At 38.4% G+C, this 21,880-nt stretch overlaps 1 long non-coding RNA gene across 1 annotated transcript in view; it reads left to right on the plus strand.

Annotated features, from left to right (window-relative positions):
* LOC307123509 overlaps positions 1 to 18,844 on the plus strand; it is a 34,490-nt gene extending 15,646 nt beyond the window's left edge. The window contains exon 3 of the long non-coding RNA XR_013816175.1: positions 15,885 to 18,844. This is a non-coding gene — a long non-coding RNA (uncharacterized lncRNA). The remainder of the gene's footprint in view (positions 1 to 15,884) is intronic.
* The last annotated feature ends 3,036 nt before the right edge of the window (positions 18,845 to 21,880 follow it).

Below are 21,880 nucleotides of genomic sequence, written 5' to 3' on the forward strand. Positions count from 1 at the left end.
AACGCAACTTCCACTGACATATCTTAAAATATGTCAATGCCATTGTTTTATCTCAAGAGGCACATCAGTAATGTTTTTTTCCTAAGAAAAAAAAAAATCTACTTAATTGAACTAAGGCTTAATACTTAATATCTGTGAAACCAGGCCTTGATTTTGTTCTCGACTTGAGGTCATGCCGGAAGTTTACAGACAACCTTCGATTCTCTTAAACGTTTAACTTTTTCCCCCGCAAAGTGTATCTGCCTTACCAGTGACACTTAATGCTTGACATTATCCCTAGTTTCAGTGCTGCGAGTCTCACAAATCCATAAACCCTTCCTCTTCTCAATAATTCAGAATGCAGAATTATTTATCTAATATGTATTTATTATTCATATTTAAACAAGGAGGTCGTCTTTTGGGACCAGGTCTCATTTTCAGTCTCTTATTTTGTAAACAGACAGCCACAAAAGCGACAGTTCTGCTGATTTAAAGAGACAAGCGTCTGTTTGCGAGTATGAGGTCTACCTTCAGTTGAAATGGAGTGGGATCAATATTTAATACTAGACATCATTTGCATCAACTCCCTTCAGAATCTGTACCCCAACCCCACACATCAACCCCCCCACCCCCCCAAAAAAATGGACAATGCACTGGAAGTGGGAAAAGCAGCAAGTAAATGCAGAAAATCCATCAGAATCAGCTGCACTCAGGGAACTGGGCTGTATGCGAATGAGTGGAAACCCTAGACTTTTTACAATAAGATAAGGCAATTAAACATTTAGTGAGGGCTTTCACCAGGTGTTTTAGAAATGTTCCACCTTATTTTTGGTTTGTTGTCATAGGTTAAATTTGGAAGTGTTTGTTTGATTCCAACAAGTCATTAAAGCCATTTTAGCAATTATTGTATCATTTATCAACCTGTCAGCGGCATTTGCGCACTTGAGAGAAGCTGTGATGTATCAATAAATTAAAGAGAATGTTCCACACCAACAGTGCACATGTAAAGCCATGTACAGGCAAATGTAGTGAGCCCATATAGACAAAAGAATCATAAATTAAAAAGAATTATGACTTGAATTAAAAGAATATTGCCATAAAGAATTCAAATACAATAAAAGATGTAAAAGAGAATCCCTCTTTGGAACCCCGGAACCAGTGTGTTTGTATGCTTTAGTTACATGTTTCATGAGAGAAAGTGTTTTTTGCTGCTTAAAATGATTGAAACACTGTGACTAAAACTTTTTCTTTCATTATAGAAGATCCATTCGAGATGTTAATGGTGTTGAAATCAAGTGTCAAATGGAATCAAAGGCAAGTTGCTAGCATTTGCTGCATTGTTCTGTTAGCTGGTATCTCTGCTGCATGCCGGCTTTGTCGCAGACAGACTTTTGGCAGGGGATAGATTGGAATAGGATGTGGCATGTATGCGTGAGGTAACCTGTGTCTCGGCATGCGCCCGTGCCCTCTTGTCACTTATCTCTCGGTATCCTTAATGCAGGAACAGAAGCGTGTTTCAAAGAGAATAATGCGGAGGAACGTCATGTCAACCTTTGATATATTTATATATTTCTTTTGCTCGCATTAAATTTGAAGCCGCATTCTTAAAGAGGATGTCAAAGAAAGGAAAACTGTGTTCCGACTCAAAGCGGGGAAAACAGACAGACAAAAGTTATGCAAATGAAACAAATGCGGAGAATCACAGTGAAGAATTGATGAGGACATGAAATCGACTCTGAATCTGAAGGCAGAACGAGCTGGTGGACACATGTCGCAGTGCCTTTTGGGGTGGGTCTTGCGGGGGGGTTGGGGGTTGCCTTCACGATGCGCTGCAGCTGTGTGTGTGACTTCTGGATTAATTTTAATGCCCCACTCAGCGGGTTCCGTGTCACTCTCCCCTCAGTCTGAGGACCCGTCGAGATGACATCTGAACAGGCACTCACTACGGCGCAGGGAACTCAGAGAAGCCTCGGTGCTGGAGAAAGTGTTTATGAAAGATTCATCACAGATGTCACTCTAATCTGCCATGCATTGTCAGGGAGCTGCTCCAAAGCACACATTGTAAATGGATTCTTCCTCTGACTTAAGTCATCTCTGGCTAAGAGTTGTAGATGGGATGGAGATTGTTTGGGGTAGATTGTGGAAGAGAGGGAGGGAGACAGACAAGTACATTGTGTGAGTGGATGAGGCGGAGCACTTTGTGGGCCGCATTACCGCATGTCCATAGAGAGATGGATCTTTAATGTAGCCTACAGACGGCCACCGCCAACCTCATGCATCTATGCCTTGTAGATGGCAAGGAAAAACACAAACCTCTTCCATATATATATATATATATATATATATATATATATATATATATATATATATATATATATATATATATATATATATATATATATATATATATGTATGTGTGTGTATCCTAGACAGAAATGGGATTTTTTTTAACCTAAAAATGAAAATTTTGTCATCATTTACTTATAATAATTGTCAACATGTTGTTACATACTCTTATCACTCTCTTCTGTGGAGCATAAAACAATATACTTTGAACTTTTTTGACTCTCAAAATAAATAATAAAAATTTATGAACACATGTAAAAACAGAAAACATCAAATATGTTGACAGATGTGAAACCTCGCTGGTTCTACACATCCTTTTTGGAGCTCGAAAGTTTTCATAATATGGACAATACAGCATCATCTTTTCTATAGAAGAAAGAAAGTCAGGTTTGCAGGTTTGCAATGACATGAGAGTGAGTAAATGATGGCAGAATTTTCATTTTTGGGCAAACTATCTCTTTACCTGCATGCTTCTCAGAATTTTCAGAGTGTTAGAAGAGATTTAAAATGTTGCTCAGGAATCTCAATATGAACCCAAACATTTTTTATAAAAAAGATCAAATTATCTCTTCTATTCCATCCACAGTTTAGCTATATACTTTAACTGTATCAGCAATTTTGTCTATTTTTGATCCTCTTAAGACATTGTAGGAAAAATATTCAAATGAAACATAATGAAAAGCCAATTCAATCTCCTGAAGAAAATAAAGCCTGAGAAATAAAAATCTCTGAGAACAAAAAAAGGTATATCTATAGATATGCAATATATATTATGCACTACAAAAAGCTTTGGGTCAGGGTGTTTTTATTTATTTTTTTGAAATGTATACTTTTATTCAGCAAAGACATTATATTAATCAACAGTGACTGTAAAGATGCACCGATCAGGCATATAATTATGACCACCTTCCTAATATGGGATCCTGGACCACAAAACCAGTCATAAGTCGCACGGGTATATTTGTGGCAATAGCCAACAATACATTTTATGGGTCAAAATGATAGATTTTTCTTTTAAGCCAAAAATCATTAGGATATTAGGTAAAGATCCATGTTCCATGAAGATATTTTGTAAATTTCCAATCGTAAATATATAAAAAAATTATTATTAGTAGCCTAGTAATATGCATTGCTAATTACTGATAATTGATAATTGCTAGTAATTGATATTGAAATTAGGCTTTCCTGTAGCTCAAACAGTAGAGCATGGCATGGCGCTAGCAACGCCAAGGTCATGGGTTCGATTCCCAGGGAAAGCAAGAACTGACAAAATGTAAAATGTGTACCTTGAATGCAATGCAAGTCGCTTTGGATAAAAGCATCTGCCAAATGCATAGATGTAAATGTAAATGCTAAGGGCTTCATTTGGATAACTTTAAAGGCGATTTTCTCAATATTTTGATTTTTTTGCACCCTCAGATTCCAGATTTTCGAATAGTTGTATCTCGGCCAAATATTGTCTAATCCACGTGATGTAAAAGAAAACATGATTCATCAGACCAGGCCACCTTTTTCCATTGCTCCGTGGTCCAGTTCTGATGCTCACGTGCCCACTGTTGGCGCTTTTTTTGCAATGTGTATTCTGACACCGTTCTATCAGAACCAGCATTAACTTTAATTGACCACTCCAGACCGGGAACACCCAAGAAGAGCTGCAGTTTTGGAGATGCTCTGACCCAGGCGTCTAGCTATCACAATTTGGCCCTTGTCAAACTTGCTCAAATCCTTACACTTGCCCATTTTTCCTGCTTCTAACACATCAACTTTGAGGACAAAATGTTAATTTTCTGCCTAATATATCCCACCCACTAACAGATGCCGTGATGAAGAGATAATCAGTGTTAATCACTTTACCTGTATTTATCATCAGTGCATTTATAATGTTACAAAAGACTTCTATTTCAAATACATTAACTTTCTATTCATTAAAGAATCCTAAAAAAATTATCAGAGTTTACACAAGTATAAAAGGCAGCTCAATTGTTTTCAACACTGATATTAATAAATGTTTATTGAGCAGCAAATCATCATATGAGAATGATTTCTGAAGGATCATGTGACACTGAAGTGTAATGATGCTGAATATTCAGCTTTACCATCAGAGGAATAAATAAATATTTTACAATATATACTGTATTAAAATAGAAAAGATTAAATTGTAAAAAAATCAAGAATCTACATTGAGTTTGTAGAATCAGAATTTAGGTGGAGAACAGCCTCCTCCTGCAAGAAACTGTTTTGGTGATTTATATAACTACACCTATCAAATGCGCAATGTTTTCAAGCGCTGCAATTTGATTCAGAAAATGTTATATTTGTTTCTTGAAGCATAGTATATCCTCAGAGTGTATTCAGCAATATAGAGTCTAACCCCTCAGCACTACAGCAACATTAGTCTTTCAAGCTTTTAGTGCCACTTTGAAAAATAAAATCTTGTCGAGGGGAAAAGGAAAAAGTCAGAATCGCTCCTTTCAAACACTTTGCTTTTAATGTGACACCTTTCTGATTCTTGGGCCTTTCCCTCTCCATTATCGGGGTGACAATATTAAGCATGACTTATTTATATTCTGTTTTGCGAGGCCCTGGGTGATGAAAGGGATGGAAGTGACAGCGAGGTGAGTCGGACCCGTCCCAGTACCTGGAGTCAACACTCGGCACATTTTGTTACGCTTTGATCTAAGGGCCCCTTTGCTCGTCATCCTCCTTTGCCTTCCCCTTCTGATAAGGATTTACAGTTTCATCTTTTTCTCTTTTCTCTTTCCCTCACTTTTCTCTCCCTTATCACTTTCGTATCGCAGGGGATGTAAACAAGTCATCTTCGCTTCAATGAGTGATACTGACATGCAGTAGTGTTAGCTCACTAAGTGCCTTTAAAGCCAGAAAATATGTAAATGAGTGGACTGGTTTAGGTGTGTGCACACCATTGCAGCCGCTGTATCGCATTTCACCAATGCGATTTTAAATAGCAAACATTAAATGTGGTAGGATGGTGAAATTTACCATTTTACATTAGGTTTTTAGAGGCTTTTACAGTAAGCGATTCATAAATATTTCAGATTACTGTCAAATCTTTTATTTGGTGATAGTTTTAAGACTGCAGAGCATTTACAAAATTATGCATTTTAAAGTTAAATTGTAAAAATAACAACAATAAAAATTGCTTGTAAAGCTGAAAATCTTTAATGAAGTGCAGGGCTCGACATTAAGCCTTTTCATGTGCTTGTCCTTTGGACAAGTAAATTGGTCATTCACTTGTCCGAGTAAAAAATGTGCTTGTCCGGAAAAAAAGTTAGATTTTTTTTTTTGTGTGTGTTGTAAATATTATTTATTCTGAAGCAATATTCTCACCAGTGTTCGATCAGCTTTGACATATTTAAATCTGCATATTTGTGATATTTTTATTTTTACCTTTTATGAAGGGCATTTTCCCCCAAATCATATAAAATATAGGATATGCTTCAGTTTTCATATTATATTCTTAAATTATATCTATACATTAAATTAAAATAAGTCACTATAAGGCTGTTACCAATCAAATAATAAAATGTACACTGAAAATTTACAACTGCATTAAATAATGTTATGAGATTTGTATTTTTGAATAAACAAGTAAGAAATGTTGAAATGTATGTTTAAACATGAAACTAAACCACCAATATGTGGCAGCAGGTGAGTCTTAATGAGTGAGTCATTGAATCATTCATTCAAACGATTCAAACGGCTGATTCATTCAAGAATGAGGCAGTTGTTTTATGAAGGCCCTGTCCCAAATGGCACACTTCATGTGCACTTTTGGTCTTGTGGACTTACAATGTCTGCTGCGTGCACATGTCCGTTAAGTCCACGAGACCGCAGGGTGTCCCATTTGTCATTTTGAGTCTCAGAAGGGTGCCCGCGAGCGCCCCCCTTTGAGGTCGATATGCGCCCTCGATGCGCACTTCTGCCGAGCCCGCACTGGTGCGGGTTACGCAGCGGACTTCTTCCCGGCAGTCAAAACGGCATTGCGTCGTGAAAGTGCGAGGGTTTAGGGTGCCATTTGGGACAGGGCAGAATATGTAATTTTATCTTTGATTCAACCTTTTTATTCAAAATGCTGAATCATTCAGTAACAATGTTGCTGTGAGATGCGTGTTATGGTTCTGCTGTTTGAAACTTTGTTGTTTGGAATCTTTGTTTGGATCTATTTTTGCTGCTGAAATAGAACAAAATCAGTCAATATTGCGTCTAAAATGTAAGTGACTTAATGTTAATTAATTGTTTATGGAACTGTCATATGAAATCAGTGTCATTTTCAGTTGTGATGGTATTCAGGAAAACAGCACTCTGTATCATATGTTATATATATAAAAACGTAACATTTTGAATGTTTACCGCAGTATGTTACTGAGTTTCTCTGTGTGAGTGGTGCTCATTTGTTTTCGATTTCTCCTCGAGAGGCTGCACGAGCGTCAACAGCGCAACCTTGTTACCATCAGTTCATTATATATTATACTATTATCCACTATGGATTGCCACTTACACTAAATTAAAGGGGTCATGAACTGGCTTTTTTTATTTTTTCATACTGTTGTCTGAGGTCAACTTATGATGTTCGCATGGTTTTTACATTCAAAAACATCATAATGAATAAGTAATAGGCTATTTTCTGCCCTGGTTTTGAGGCTCTCTTAAGAAACACTGGGTTTTGATGGGCGTGCCGCACTGAAGACTTGGAAGTAAACGCCCATGGCTAGGATTGGATAACAGTTTTGCATATTTAATGAGCTTCAGCTCCCCTGTGAGTAGGCTACACAAGGAATTGTTTTGAAAGCCTGTGAGAAACGGCAAACGAAATGATGCGTCCCACAGGGCTCGCAAAATGTCTTCATCAAACAAACACAATGATTTATCTCTCATCCACCCGCGATTGATTGGAATGTTATTTGTTTATTACTTGGCCTGCCCGGTCGGCAGTGGTGGAGGAAGTACTGAATCTCGGTACTTAAGTAAAAGTACAAATACCCAGATAAATATTTACTTTAGTAAAAGTAAAAGTACCACAGTGACAACCCTAATTAAGTAAAAAGTACATGATTTTAAATGTACTTTACGTATTAAAAGTAAAAGTACTTGCATAACAATTTATTCTCTTAATGTCTATATTCTAATAATTAAAAAAACAAACAAAACAAAACAAAAACATTATGGGCTGTGGCATTTGCACTAAGTTAGTTTTTGGTTAATGTAATTGTGCTTACCATCTGTGGCCCAGTTTACATTCTGACTTACAATTCTGGTTATCAGGGTGATCTGCAGAGTTAAATATCATTATTCTGAAGCAATATTCTCACTATAGTGTTCAGTGAACAGCTTTGACGTATTTAAATCTGCATATTTATGATATTTTTAACTTTTATAAAGGGCATTTTCCCCTAATCTTATTAAATATAGGATATGCTTCAGCTTTCCTTTTATATTCTTAAATTTGATCAATACATTAAATTAGAATAAGACACTATAGGGCTGTTACCAATCAAATTAAATAATTTTCACTGAAAAATTACTCCTCCTTGAACTGCCACCTTAACGTGGTGGAGGGGTTTGAGTACCCGAATGAACCTAGGAGCTATGTTGTCCGGGGCTATATGCCCCTGGTAGGGTCTCCCAAGGCAAACAGGTTCTAGGGGACGGATCAGACTAAGAGCAGTTCAAAAACCCCTTATGATGACAAAAAAAAAGGAGGACCGTGACGTCGCCCGGTACTGCGCAGCCGGGGCCGCCCACCCTGGAGCCAGGCCTGGGGTTGGGGCTCGTATGCGAGCGCCTGGTGGCCGGGCCTTCCCCCACGGGGTCCAGCCGGGCTCAGCCCGAAGGAGCGACGTGGGGACACCTTCCCGTGGGCCCACCACTCACGGGAGGGACCGTAAGGGGCTGGTGCGGAGAAGATCGGGCGGCAGTCGAAGGCAGGAGCTTTCTCCGCAGGGTGGCTGGGCGCTCCCTTAGAGATAGGGTGAGGAGCTTAGTCACTCGGGAGGAACTCGGAGTAGAGCTGCTGCTCCTCCACATCGAGAGGGGTCAGCTGAGGTGGCTCGGGCATCTGTTCCGGATGCCTCCTGAGCGCCTTCCCGGGAAGGTGTTTCGGGCATGTCCAACCGGGAGGAGGCCCCGGGGAAGACCTAGGACACGCTGGAGGGACTATGTCTTCCGGCTGGCCTGGGAACGCCTCGGTGTCCCCCCCGGAAGAGCTGGAGGAAGTGTCTAGGGAGAGGGAAGTCTGGGCATCTCTGCTTAGACTGCTGCCCCCGCGACCCGGCCCTGGATAAAGCGGAAGAAGATGGATGGATGGATGGATGGATGAAAAATTACAACTTAATTAAATAATGTTATGAGATTGTTTTAAATATTTTTTTGAATACGAATAAGAAATGTTGGAAAGAATGTTTTAACATGAAACTAAACTGCCACTAGGTGGCGGCAGGTATTCATGAGTGAATAATTGAGTCGATTCGTTCAAACAGCTGATTTGTTCAAAAATGAGGCCGTCGTTTATGAACAGGTCATTGAATCTTTGATTCAAACGATTACATTCAGTAACGCTCTGTTGCTGCTTTGTTTGGAACTATTTTCGCTGCTGAAATCGAACAAAAACAGTCAATATATTGCATCTGAAATGAAAGTAAGTTTTTGTTAATTAATTGTTTATGGAACTGTCAGTGTCATGAAATCAGTGACACATTTTCAGTCGTGATGGCATTCAGGAAAACAGCACTCCTGGTCGTTTGATGTTTTTAACTGTATTATACGTTTTAAATATAAAAATCCACATTTTGAATCAGTATGTGACTGAGTTTCTCTGTGTGGGCAGCGTTGATTTGTTTCCATTTCTCCTCATGAGGCTGCGTGAGCCTCAACAGCGCAACCTTACCTTCAGTTCATTACAAGAGGACAAGCGTTTATATAGAGCCCTGAAACTGATCAGAAAATGTAACAAAAATGTAAAGAAACGTTGTAGAAATGTAGTAGAGTAGAAAGTATAATTCCTGCAAAATGTAACGAAGTAAAAGTAAAAAGTATGCACTATTGATTCTACTTAAGTAAAGTACAGATACGTGAAAAATGTACTTAAGTAAAGTAACAAAGTATTTGTACTTCGTTACATTCCACCACTGCCGATCGGTGGATATAAGCATAGATAGACATAATAAAGGCTAGATGTCTCGTCCTCGCTGCTGGCCAATGGAGGTCGACGTCCGCACATGGCGGCCATCTTGTCACAGGCAGCTCGCTCACTCGTAACATTGTTTTCATGGGTGCTTGAACTTTTTAAATCACCATAACTTGCTCAATTTTATACCGATTTTCAAACTGTTTGGTTTGTTATAAGCGTCAGGGATGTAGTTATGACACTGCATACTTATGAAAAATTATTCATAATTTGTTCAAGCATCCATAATTATAGCCACATTAATAACGTTGGTAAGAAACCAAACCATTTTGTAAATCCGTCAAGATTTCAGTGAGATAAGAGTATTTGTGTTCGTGCAGATCACTCGCCTTACATCAGGTACCACAGAGCCCTGCCTGTGACAAGATGGCCGCCGGTGATGACGTTAGAGACTCTGCCGTAAGACATCTAGCCTTTATTATGTATATCTATGGATACAAGCGTGAACTGTGCATCACACACACACACGCGCGCGTGCGCGCCAAGTACGTTGCAGACTGCATGATCAAAACTTCTGCGATTGTATTTTTCCTTCAAATATCAAGTCAAGAGAGTGAACGCACATCAAGAAAGGAATGTTATTTCACTCTTTAAGATAGCTTATTTTGGTAGCCGTCTGAAAAACACATAGCCTCGGGACGTTGGGCTTTGCGAGCCCTAGCCCATAACGTTACATGTCCGAGTCTGATCCCGATTCGCAATGAACCAACAACACCACAAATAAAGGATTATTCTGCCTTTGACAGCGTGCTAATGTTCAGTTAGACACGTACACATAATCAATAGATATCAAACAATCTGTAACAATGCAATACTGTCACATATAAAAAACATTTTTACTCACATAAGTGTGGTTAATCTTATCCTGTCTGCAAATCCAGTCTCTTGTTTACAAACGAATCCAGTGAAATGAAAGAACAGACGCGCAATGTCTTCTAGGCCTGTGTTATGTCACGAGTCGGTGGGCGAGGCTACAGAATCAGGTGTTGTTCTTCTTCTTCTTCTGGAATATTCTGAGATCGATCGTTTGCTGGGCCTGGTGTCTTATAAAAGCTTTTCTTTGACTAACAAGGAAGTTTTCAGCTCTGAAACTTACAGAATATTCTTATATTACTATGACCTTTTATACAGCTCAAGGGAAAGTTGATTTCTCAATTCATGACCCCTTTAATGCAGAATCATTTTTGCATTTTGGTGATTCGCTAGTTATTTTTTGTTATTGATGTTTTAATCAGGAAAATTCTCTTTCACTTGCCCCTTCAAAAAATCCAATTGTCCCGGACAAGCGGACAAACGTTAATGTCGAGTCCTGAAGTGTAATTAAATCACTTACTGGTTAATTGGCTGCTCAGTTAGAAACTTTGATGATGGTTAATTACTGAATCAAGACCAGCTGGATAAAGAGACTGGATTAGATTGCCAATGTTAACTTGAAAAGAAATGACAGTTACATTCACGCTGATCCATAAATTATAGGGTGCTCTTATCAGCTCTGGCACATCTGAAACTACAAGATGTGGTTTGTGCTTTGCACTGAGTGAGTGCCATCTATAATGTCTCAAGTGTGGAAAGGAAGAGACATGCAGCCAGATGACCCAACCCCTAAAAGTGTAATGCAGGTTTTTTTTCACTTTGACACAAGTGTAATAAAAAGCCAAAACATAGTCCTCACTTTAATGGCCTGACTGAAATAAATTTCATAGACAGTGTTTTTCAGTGTTGAATGAACAAATTCAAAGGTTAAAGGGACACAAAGAATTCTTGCCGTGGATTAAAAATATGATTTTGTCTTTTGTCAAATCAAAAATCTGCATTATGGAAACATATTTTTAATAGTTTTAAGTTGCCACAGCCATGCATACTGTATATATTTAAATTGAATAGCACAAAAGCTTCACCACCAGCTGGACCAGCATGAAACCAGAATAAATCAGCATAAACCAGCCTGGACCAGCATTAAAAAGCATTTCCACTGTAAAAAAGTTGCTACCTTAAATTTTTCAAGTAAAATCAACTAAGATGTTTAAGTAATTTCAACTTAAAGGTCCCATGGCGTGAATGTTTTAAAATTATTTTATAATGTTTCCTGAGGTGTACATATATTGTTAGTATGATTTTTATATCACAAAATGTCATAATTTAGAAATAAAAGGCATTTTTCTATCCTGATATTAGCCCTCTGGCTTAAATGCTCTGTTTCAAGGGGCGTGTCTGATGTGAGACTTCAGTGAAAACGCCCACTGTTGTGATTGGCTGACATCTTTGCATTTGAAATGTGTATTAGATTATTAGGCGGAGGGGGCGTGGTTTAGCGAGGTCTGCAAGCGTTGCCAGAGAGAGAGAGACGGACTACACATGCAGTCTGTTGATCGCGTGAATGCAGGGATCTCGTCATTGCAGCGTGTTTTCTCTCACAAAATGCTTTCACCACAACTAACAGCAAACACAATATCGATATGAATACACAGTGCTTTAAGTGGGCCGGTACGCGCCGGTACTCAGTACCGCCACTTCCAAATATAGCTCTTGAGCGTACCGCCACCTCTCTGTGCGCCCAGAACGTACTTTTAGCGTACCGGTACGCTTATTTGCGAGCAGGGACTACATTACCCATACACCCTTGAATTTTACAAGTGAAAAGCGCATGCGTCGCTTTTGCCGCTGTCAGCGTCAACTCTATGGTGTCAACAACTCAACGTGGTCCGGAGAGGGTGTGTGAAAAGCGCAACCATAGCTGCTCGGTTCAAATACAAAGCAATTGTGCCGCGGTCGCGGTCATAAGTGGTGACGAGGACGAGATCTACACCACTTCTACCGATGACAACAGCCGCATGTTGTAGCTGGGTCGTTCCTGTTATACAGTGACTTTTCTGTCTTTATGATTTACCTACTCATATTTTCTATAAAATGAGTTACATATTTATAAGAAATGGCTTAAATTATAAATGTAGGTCTTCTTTATCACTTCAACAGATAATAGATATTAAAAATACTATTTTGTATTTTACACACCTTTTTATTGATATATGCATTCAATTTTATCATGTCCTCAGTGTAAAGTAATCAAATTCCACAACAACTATAAACCATGAAATGATAAAAATCTCAAAATATTTTTGATTATGTTATAGAATAGGCTAAACTACCTCTAGTTATACATATAAATCATGTGAAACTATAGTTAATTTTTTTACAATTGTCTTCATTTACTGTGTCCCTGAAGTCATCTTCCACCCTGTTAGTATGTATTTCTTGACTTCCAAAAAAGACCACAATTTCATTGAGATAATTTTCAGGAAATTACATAATTTGTTTTTCCTGCTGGTATTCAACCATACAAAATTAAGTAAGCTTCAACTCTCACCTCTACCTTTTTTTTTAGTTTTTGAAATGTTATCCTGCTTGTCCCACTCTTAAAGTTCCACCCTTTTAGGCTCTGTTATGAAGAATGTTTGTCCGGTCAAAACATTTTAAAAACATATCTGACATAGTTAGAAGGTTAGCTAGCTAAACGTTGATCCCTCAAAGAGCTACGGCTAACTTATCTTAAAATGTTCCACCCTGTTAGATTCCACCCTGTTAGATCTATAAACCTAACAGGGTGGAAATTCTAATAGAATAAATCGTATTTAGTGTATATTGCAAATTCTATAAACACGTATATGCATATATAAATATGATATATAAAACTTATATAGGTGCAGTGCCACACATTACTGATGGCAAATCATGCAGGACAATGAGGGAAAACTCATCCACTGTTATGGTCTTCCACCCTGTTAGGCGAGTCATTTTTAAATAATAATTTGACAGCAACGTTAAATGTTTTGCATACTTATGTTTTATTTTGGGAGGTGAGGATCATTAACAACATATACAATATATGTTTTTGAACAAATTTTTTATTATTTACCATCCTGTTGGCAAAAATGGGTACAAAAAGTACCTGTTCTTAATAATCAAGACATTCTATTCATCAATAATAGTTTTGTTATTGTTTCAAGAATTAAAAAAAATACCATGATGGCATAAGGGACATTTACTATCCAAGAAAAACGTTTACATTATTAACATTTTGTGATAAATATGTATATGTCCCTAACAGGGTGGAACACCTTCACGGCCCGTGTCTGAACAATGAATCTACCCATAATTATTATTTTTTTAGTACCTGAGCTTGACCAATATGTATTCCGACTAGTTAAACATGTCACCATTTTGGTAGAATGCTAAAAACATAAAAATCATGTACTTTTTTTTCAAACATTTATGAAGCCATACCAGGAATGACCCAACTATAGTTTCTAACTGTGTTGCTATTTGATTAGAAAAAAGAAAGACAAAAGTGAACATTGGCCTGTATGGTAGCCTAATGAGGTGCCGTCAATGGTCTTGCTTTGAAAATAAACCCTTATTGTAACAAATGATATAGTTAAACAATTACAAGAACTATATGTTAGTTCTAAGGCTGAGAACAAATTAGAAAGAGCTTTAAAATACGGACCTTCTTGAATTATTGACTAAACAATCCCCCCATAACCACGCCCCCAACAAAGCCCCGCCCCCTCTGGTGAGTACCGGCACTTTATTTTTTCCACTTCAAGCACTGTGAATACAGTAGGAGCTTATGCAGCATAATGGCGTCATTCATTATAACAGCAGTTTGGACAAGTGTGCAGATACACTCGGGATGTGTGATTGACAGCTCCGAACATTATAAAGAGAGTGTTCTTTGATCGCTTTCTGTAGTCTAATAATGTAAATAACAGATTTGTTTCATGCTACTAACAGAAACAATCTGAAGTTTATCGTTTAGTCACTGGCTTGATTCACTGATGCATAAACAGTATTAAACAATTTAAAAAGAAAGTCTGTGTGAACTTGAATGATTAGCTACATTAATGATCAGGCATTAATGAACACTGTTACTCACTGTTTGTGGCGGTGCTGTCGAATCCATATGGTAAAAGTCTGTTTGTAAAGCCTGTGCTGACATTGCAACTGATAAACTGAATCCATTTTCTCCAAATTCTCTGGGCGGGCAAAGCAGAGGAAGGGGAGGTAACCGTTCCCCGTATGACGACATAACAGGGAAGATTTCAGATTGGCTTGTCTGAGCTCTCATTTTCTCAAAGGCAGAGCAGGACACCCAGAACTCGGTTTACACCTATCAACATTTCTAGCCATAATTTCTAGGGACCATATACAGGCTAGTGGAACTCATATTAATGTTAAAAAAATGTCATGCCATGGGACCTTTAAATTATATTAACACGTTTTGAATCTTGTATAACTTTATAAACTGCTTAACTTATTTTGACGAGTTAAAGAAATGTAAAAACATATGTTGTCATAACTTATTGATCATATAATTTTTTACAGTGCAGCTTCCATCAAAAACATATTCATCACTGCTTTACTTTATACGGCCTAACTGCCACAATGCCAGTAAGAATATATCCTTGTCAAACACAACATGCTTATATTCCCTACTTCGTTATTCTAATACAGAATAGATATAGCCTACTCTCTGTGCTTGCTTTCCTGCTGGTGCATGTGAATTTGGTCTCTTGCTGTGCTGCAATTAAACAGGAATGAACTGGCTGTTGGTTGGAAGAGGGAAAAAAAAGAATCCACCAACAAAAAAAGTTGACGCATAATGTAGTTTGTGTGTCACATCTAATTTACTGCACTCACTGCAAATTAAACAGACTCGATAAATTATTTGAGAGGGAGGGGAAGGAAGAAAAAAGCAGGAGAAAATGACATTGTTATTCATCTGTGTCTTTGTCACTGAGTCAAGAACCAAAAGACGTGCAAAGAAAACTTCTCTCCCCAGGGCTCAAGCAACCATAGTTCAAACAAAGTAAACAACTGTTTTTCTCAGATGCTCACTTTAGTGTTGCTGCAGGCAAAAGTTGGCAGCTGGTGCTGTGGCACGTTTAGACGGGAGGGGAGACCGTGTGATTTTTGCTGGTGTGGCACAATGTTTCCGCCCCATGGACGTCACTGTGCAATTATTTGTGAAATTTCTACTTAGTACAATTTCTACTAATAATTTCTTCTGTAATCATAAAGATATAGACAGTCATGGGGGCACGTAATGCAAAAAGTATATTGTCGATTTTTTCTACATGCAGCTCAGGGTATGTGTCTTATCATGTATTTTTGTTATATTTTGTTGCTTTGCAAATGGACTCTTGCGATGGGCCGTTTCTTCACTTAGGCTTTCCCAGCATTGCGAGACTTGTTTTGATATGAATAGGATGGTGGTTTCCTCTGAAATAACAGCTCACTGTACTGTGCACCTTTTCCCATGTGGCATTATTTTCTAATACGTTTTTGTTTTACACAGAAAACAATCAACTCTCTCAGATTGTGAGAAGACCAGGGAGAGAACAAGAAAATCACCCTGGGTAACAATCTCTTTGTCGAAAACTCAAGTCTTTATTCTCTACCTGGTTGGGAAAGAGAAACTCCCACAAGAAAACACTTCAAAGACAGCACACTCTGAGAAAGACCACATTATTATAAATACTTGTATTTGTTTTTTTTTGTAATAATGCTTTTCATTTAAGTGATGAACTCTCGACTTATAGGCTGCCTGGCTATTTGTACATTATTATTTGTTGATGTTGTTATTGATTTAAAATCTTGTTCCTTTTGTTGATTTGTTTTTTCAAGTGTGCCAGTTTATACATTTAGAATGATTCATTTTTTCAGCACTTTGTTCTCAAATTTAATTGGTCAAGCAGTATTCCTTCAAGAAAAGCTTGAGTATTCAGTATTCTTTCAAGAAAAGTTTTTAGAACCATGGTTCATGTCTTGTTAAAGGTTAAAGGAATAGTTCACCCAAAAATGAAAATAATCCCATGATTTACTCACCCTCAAGCCATAGGTGTATATGACTTTCTTATTTCAGCCAAACACAATCAGAGTTATATTAGATCATATCCTGGCTCCTCCCAGCTTTGCAATGGCATTGAATACTACAAGTTTTTGAAAATCCAAAAAGCAATCAATCTATCATAAAAGTAATCCATACGGCTCCAGTGGGTAAAATAAATGCCTTCTGAAGCGAAGCGATGGACTTTTGTATGAAAAATATCCATATTAAAAACTTTATCTAAAACATTATAAACTATTATCACTAGCATCCGACAATGGCCATACACGTGTTCACAAGAGAGTCAAGTTCCGACAGAAGGGTGACCTCTGACCAGACCTAGGACGTATTGTATGATGTAGGCCAAGCGCAAGCTTAGGGAAGAATTGACAAACACGGAAGCGCAGAGGATAGAGCAAAATAAAATGCCGCTCATGAATTAGAAGTCTAAAGCGAGAAGACAAATATCAGAGGATTTCGATATAAGAGAGAAGAGGAGCTACGTCCTATGTCATACGTAGGTCAGAGGTCACCCTTCCGCCGGAACTCGCCGTGAACACACGTACGGCCATTGCCAGAAGCCAGTGATGAATTACTTTGTATCATAATTGTAATTCACGCTGAAAACAAAGTGTTACTACTAAAACCCCATGTAATAGCATATTTTGATTTAGACAAATGCTACAGTAGCATATTTTTTCTTCAAATGTAGATTCTTAGCAAGATGAACATACCCACAGCAGAAAACATACCCATTCTCATTGTCACTTTCAAATGCAAATGGGGCCTCATTAAAAAGTGCAAGTGATATTCATTAACACTCGGACCGCCAGATTTTATTGATTTATCTGCTCGCAAACCCTAATGCACCCTATGGGCAAGCGAGGTACAAAGGTTTATCTAAATGCTTATTTAAATTATATGGCTCACGGGGAGAGGAGAACACTAGCTTAAGGCACTGGCATCTGGAGAGGTAACATTTACATAAGCCTTTCTGCATGAGGTGCTTCATTATTTCAGTCATAATATCCACGCTTTGAACTACACCACAAAACAACTAGTTGGGGATGTGAGTCATGCCTGAATCACGTATGCCTTTTGTTTCAATGTTTGGATTTGTTTAAATTTACGGCATCACAAACATTCTCATCACAGAAAGTCGTTACTGAGCAATGTCAGAATATGTCCTGGTCTGTTTTGTTTTTTGTAAAGCTCTTATCACGACACATATTGTTCCAATGTAGGCAATTTCTCATAAACCCCCCACTGAGCCCAAGTTGTTTAAGTAGATGTGTTGCTTAAGGAAGAAACATTGGGAGGAACCCCCCTTGTGTTATAACATAATAAAAATAGTTGTATTAAATTCATTCTGAATGTTCTGTCTTGTCCACTTGCAAGAACATGCAGAAATACCTGTAATACAATCTCAAGTCATAATTTTAAGCAATAAGGGAACCAATTAGACCTAACCTTGCTCACAGCTGAACTGTAAAAGCCTCCGTCTCTCTTCTCAATCATGAGGATTTAGATCATGAAAAGCTTCTATCAGAGAGATTCTTCTTGATCTCTGCCTCTTTCCTGCTCCTTTTCACTCCCTTAACATCCCCTCCAGTAGAAACAAGGTGCCCCTGTGATTAAGGGCCAGTGCGGTGCCACCCTTGTCATTAGAATAAAAGAAAGTGAGCGTGAGCTCCACAGGGGCTAATGAACGCCATGCATCACGCTAGGCTTAAGGACATATCTGTGGCATCATTAACTAACAGTGCAGAAAGGCCAGGGCGAAGGTTGGCAGTCTGAAGACAGGTCCCTAATCATCAGCCAGAAACCAGTGCATTCGGACATGACTCTTTAGCTTTAGTTTTATGCTATTTGAGGTAGTTACATGTATTTCTTTAGTAGATGCTGTTCTGGTGGATCTTCTTTTATTTGGCTGAGCAGTTATTGGGTGGGTCACCAATACATTAGATTACTATTAATGTATACAATACATTATTTGATATTTGGAAGAATGTTTTGTCCATACAATGAAACTCATAGGGGTCAAACTTTATTATTATTATTAGTAGTAGTAGTAAATGACAATATAATTTACATTTTTTGGGTGAACTATCCCTTTTAAGTGCTTTTAAATGCACCTTGAAAGCTAGATTTCAAAGCAATATTATACTTTTATATTAATTCATAGTTCACTGTCACGTGATCCTTCAGAAATCATTTCAAAATGTCAATTTGGTGCTCAAGAGACATTTTAGTATGTTAGTATGCAGAATGCGTTGAAAACAGTTGTGCTGCTTTATATTTTTTGTGCAAATCGTGATCTTTTTTTCAGGACTCTGATGAATAGAAATGTATTGAAATAGATTTTCTTTTCTGTGTAACATGTCTCTTTTGATCAATTCAATACACTGTTGCTGAATAAAAGTATTAATTCATTTAAAATTAAAATTCCTCCAAATCATTGAATTCAGGTATTCCAATCACTTCCATGGCCAAAGGTTAATAAAATCAAGCTGTCACGATTCACCAGTGAGAGTGCCCGTGATTACCACCAGAGGGCACTCCACCCCGGACTGTCACTTCATCAAGGACTACATTACCCATAATCCTTTTGACCGGACTCATCATCGCTCATTGTTTACACCTGTGTCTCATTTACCTCATTTCCTCTGCCTATATCTAGCCTGTTCACCCTGTCATTCACCGCAAAGTCTTGTTAAAGCTTGGTATATACTCCGCAAGAACAAAGACATTTGAATGTTTTCTCGAGGTGGCAAGAACAAAGTTCGACATTCCATACTTCACGAGAAAAGCAGGTGCCGAACATTTCCGTTTCTCCGCATTAACCCTGTCCACTTTAAATGTCTGACCAATCACACAATAGTTCTCGGACACCCACAAGAAAAAAAGTTCTGCTCAGATGATGTGTCGACAACAAGCTGCAAGAACTCCTAAACCAGGGCTGCAAGAACAAAAGGACGTCATTCCTTGCCGAGTATGTAATGGCCTTTAGTATAATATTGAATTTCTGAGCATTCTCCTTGGTTTCTTGTCTCTTGGTCTTGGATTACTTGCCTGTTCAGTGGATTACCCTTTTGCCTGCCTCTCCTGCCTGTTAGGACTGCTTGCCTATGTATGACCTTTTGCCTGTTTTTGACTACGATTGTGGATTACTCTTCAATAAAACTGCATTTGGATCCTCAACCTTTTAAGTCTCGGAGCAGTATATTACACCTAGGCATGCAGACTGCTAATACAAACATTTGTAAAAGAATGGATCGCACTCAGGAGCTCAGTGAATTCAAGCGTGGTACTGTGATTTTCACCTGTGCAATAAATAAGTCCATTCATGTAATTTCCTCACAACTAAATATTCCACAGTTAACTGTTAGTGGTATTGTAACAAAGAGGAAGTAATTGGGAACAACAGCAATTTAGCCACGAAGTGGTAGGCCACGTAAAATCACAGAGCAGGGTCAGCGCATGCCGAAGCGCACATTGCGCTGAAGTTGCCAACTTCAATAGCTCAGACCTTCAAACTTCGTTTGGCCTTCAGATTAGCTCAAGAACAGTGCACAGAGAGCTTCATGGAAGGGGTTTCCATGGCCAAGCTGCTGCATCCAAGCCTTACATCACCAAGTGCAATGCAAAGCATCGGATGCGGTGACCGCCACTGGACTCGAGAGCAGTGGAGACGTGTGTTCTCTGGAGTGACGAATCAGTGCAGGTGTGCAGGAACTTGACTGGCCTGCACAGAGTCCTGATCTCAACCCAATAGAACAACTTTGGGATGAATTAGAGCGGAGACTGCGAGCCAGGCCTTCTCGTCCACCATCAGTGCCTGACCTCACAAATGCGCTTCTATAAGTTTCTATAAATTCCCATAAGCACACTTTAAACTTTGTAGAAAGCCTTCACAATGAGTTGAAGCTGTTATGGCTGCTAAGGGTTGGCAACTCCATATTAAACCCTAGATTAAGAATGGGATTTCATTAAAGTTAATGTGCATGTAAAGGCAGGCATCCCAAAACGTTTGGCAATATAGCATATATTCATACCATGCATAATCCTTCACCAAAATCACTGGAGAGTGATTGTGTGCCTCTTTGTGTTGTTACAGTACATACAAAAATAATAGCTTACCAAAATACAAAATATATATATTGCTTAGTTGTGTATCAAAGTACCAGACAGATGAGTCTGCCAAAAAAAAAAAATAATTATATATATATATATATATATATATATATAAGTAATCGTAAGTGAAAGTGGTAGTATTTTGCTTATTTAGAATTCATTTATATTTTAAGCTAGGATACCCTCAACATTATCCTTTGTACATAAACAACATAAACACATCCTTCAGACTGCTTTACCTGTAACCTCTTAGCTACACCTTTGAGTAGGTGTTTGTCAGTCCACAACATTCCCAGGGACTCTCTTGAGAAACCAGTAGGAAAGAATGGATGGAAACAATGTCACATTGGGTCTCCCGTCTCTCTTCCAAGCTCTGCCTGCCCCAGGAGGGTCCTGAGAGGCCCCTGGCATGAGAGCACCGTCTCAGCTCTCATTAGTGCTTCATGATGAAACGAGTTGTAACGCATGTCATCAGCACAGGCTACGCTAAGTTAATCCGACGGCCTGCCTTGTGAATCATGCATGACCCCCGTCTGCCTCGGTGCTAGTTGCAGGCCCAGAAGACTATGGTATGGAGGCGCTCACCTCATAGGGAGCATCAAAGATTTACACGCCTACATCTCTTCCTGCGAACTCCCCACCTTTCCATCTACTGACCTCTGCTCTCCTCTGGTGTGAGATCTTTGCCACCCTCGATTACACATGCTCTGCTTTACTCTTTTTACTGTGATCTCTTTTGCCAGGACTGAAGGGAAAAAATATGGCCAGAGAAAGAGAAGAAATGAATGAAAGCATGAAAGTGTGTGAACAAGGGAGCTCATGAGATTTCAGAGGTGTTACAGCATGGTGTCATTAACATTTTAGTTCCCAGAATCTCTTGCCCGTTGTCTCTATCAGTGGAAGCAGAACGCATGCTTCAGTCATTTTTCAGTATTTCCCACGACACCAAAACAGACAGGCGACAAGCATCAAGCCCTTCAGACACAGGTACTGCTGAGATGAATCCCGCTCTGCATGTTGCACAATAGCGAAAATTTGGATTTGTCTGTTGAAAATATGGGAGTACTTCTTCTATTTTTTTATATAATAAAAAAATGTGCAATAGCGTTCAAAAGTTTGGGGTTGGTCAGATTTTTTAAAAAGTATTTTATGTTGTCAAGGCTGCATTCATTTAATTCAAAAAAATAATTAAAACAATAATTAAAAATAATTATTTGATGTGAAAGGAACAGCATTAATTAGAAATAGAAATCTGTTGTAACATTATAAATTAATTTATTGTCACTTTTTTATCAAATGAGTGCTTGTTTATTTATTTATTTACTGTACAA

The sequence above is a fragment of the Gobio gobio genome (assembly GCF_949357685.1).
Source record: "Gobio gobio genome assembly, chromosome: 3".
Classification (NCBI taxonomy): domain Eukaryota; kingdom Metazoa; phylum Chordata; class Actinopteri; order Cypriniformes; family Gobionidae; genus Gobio; species Gobio gobio.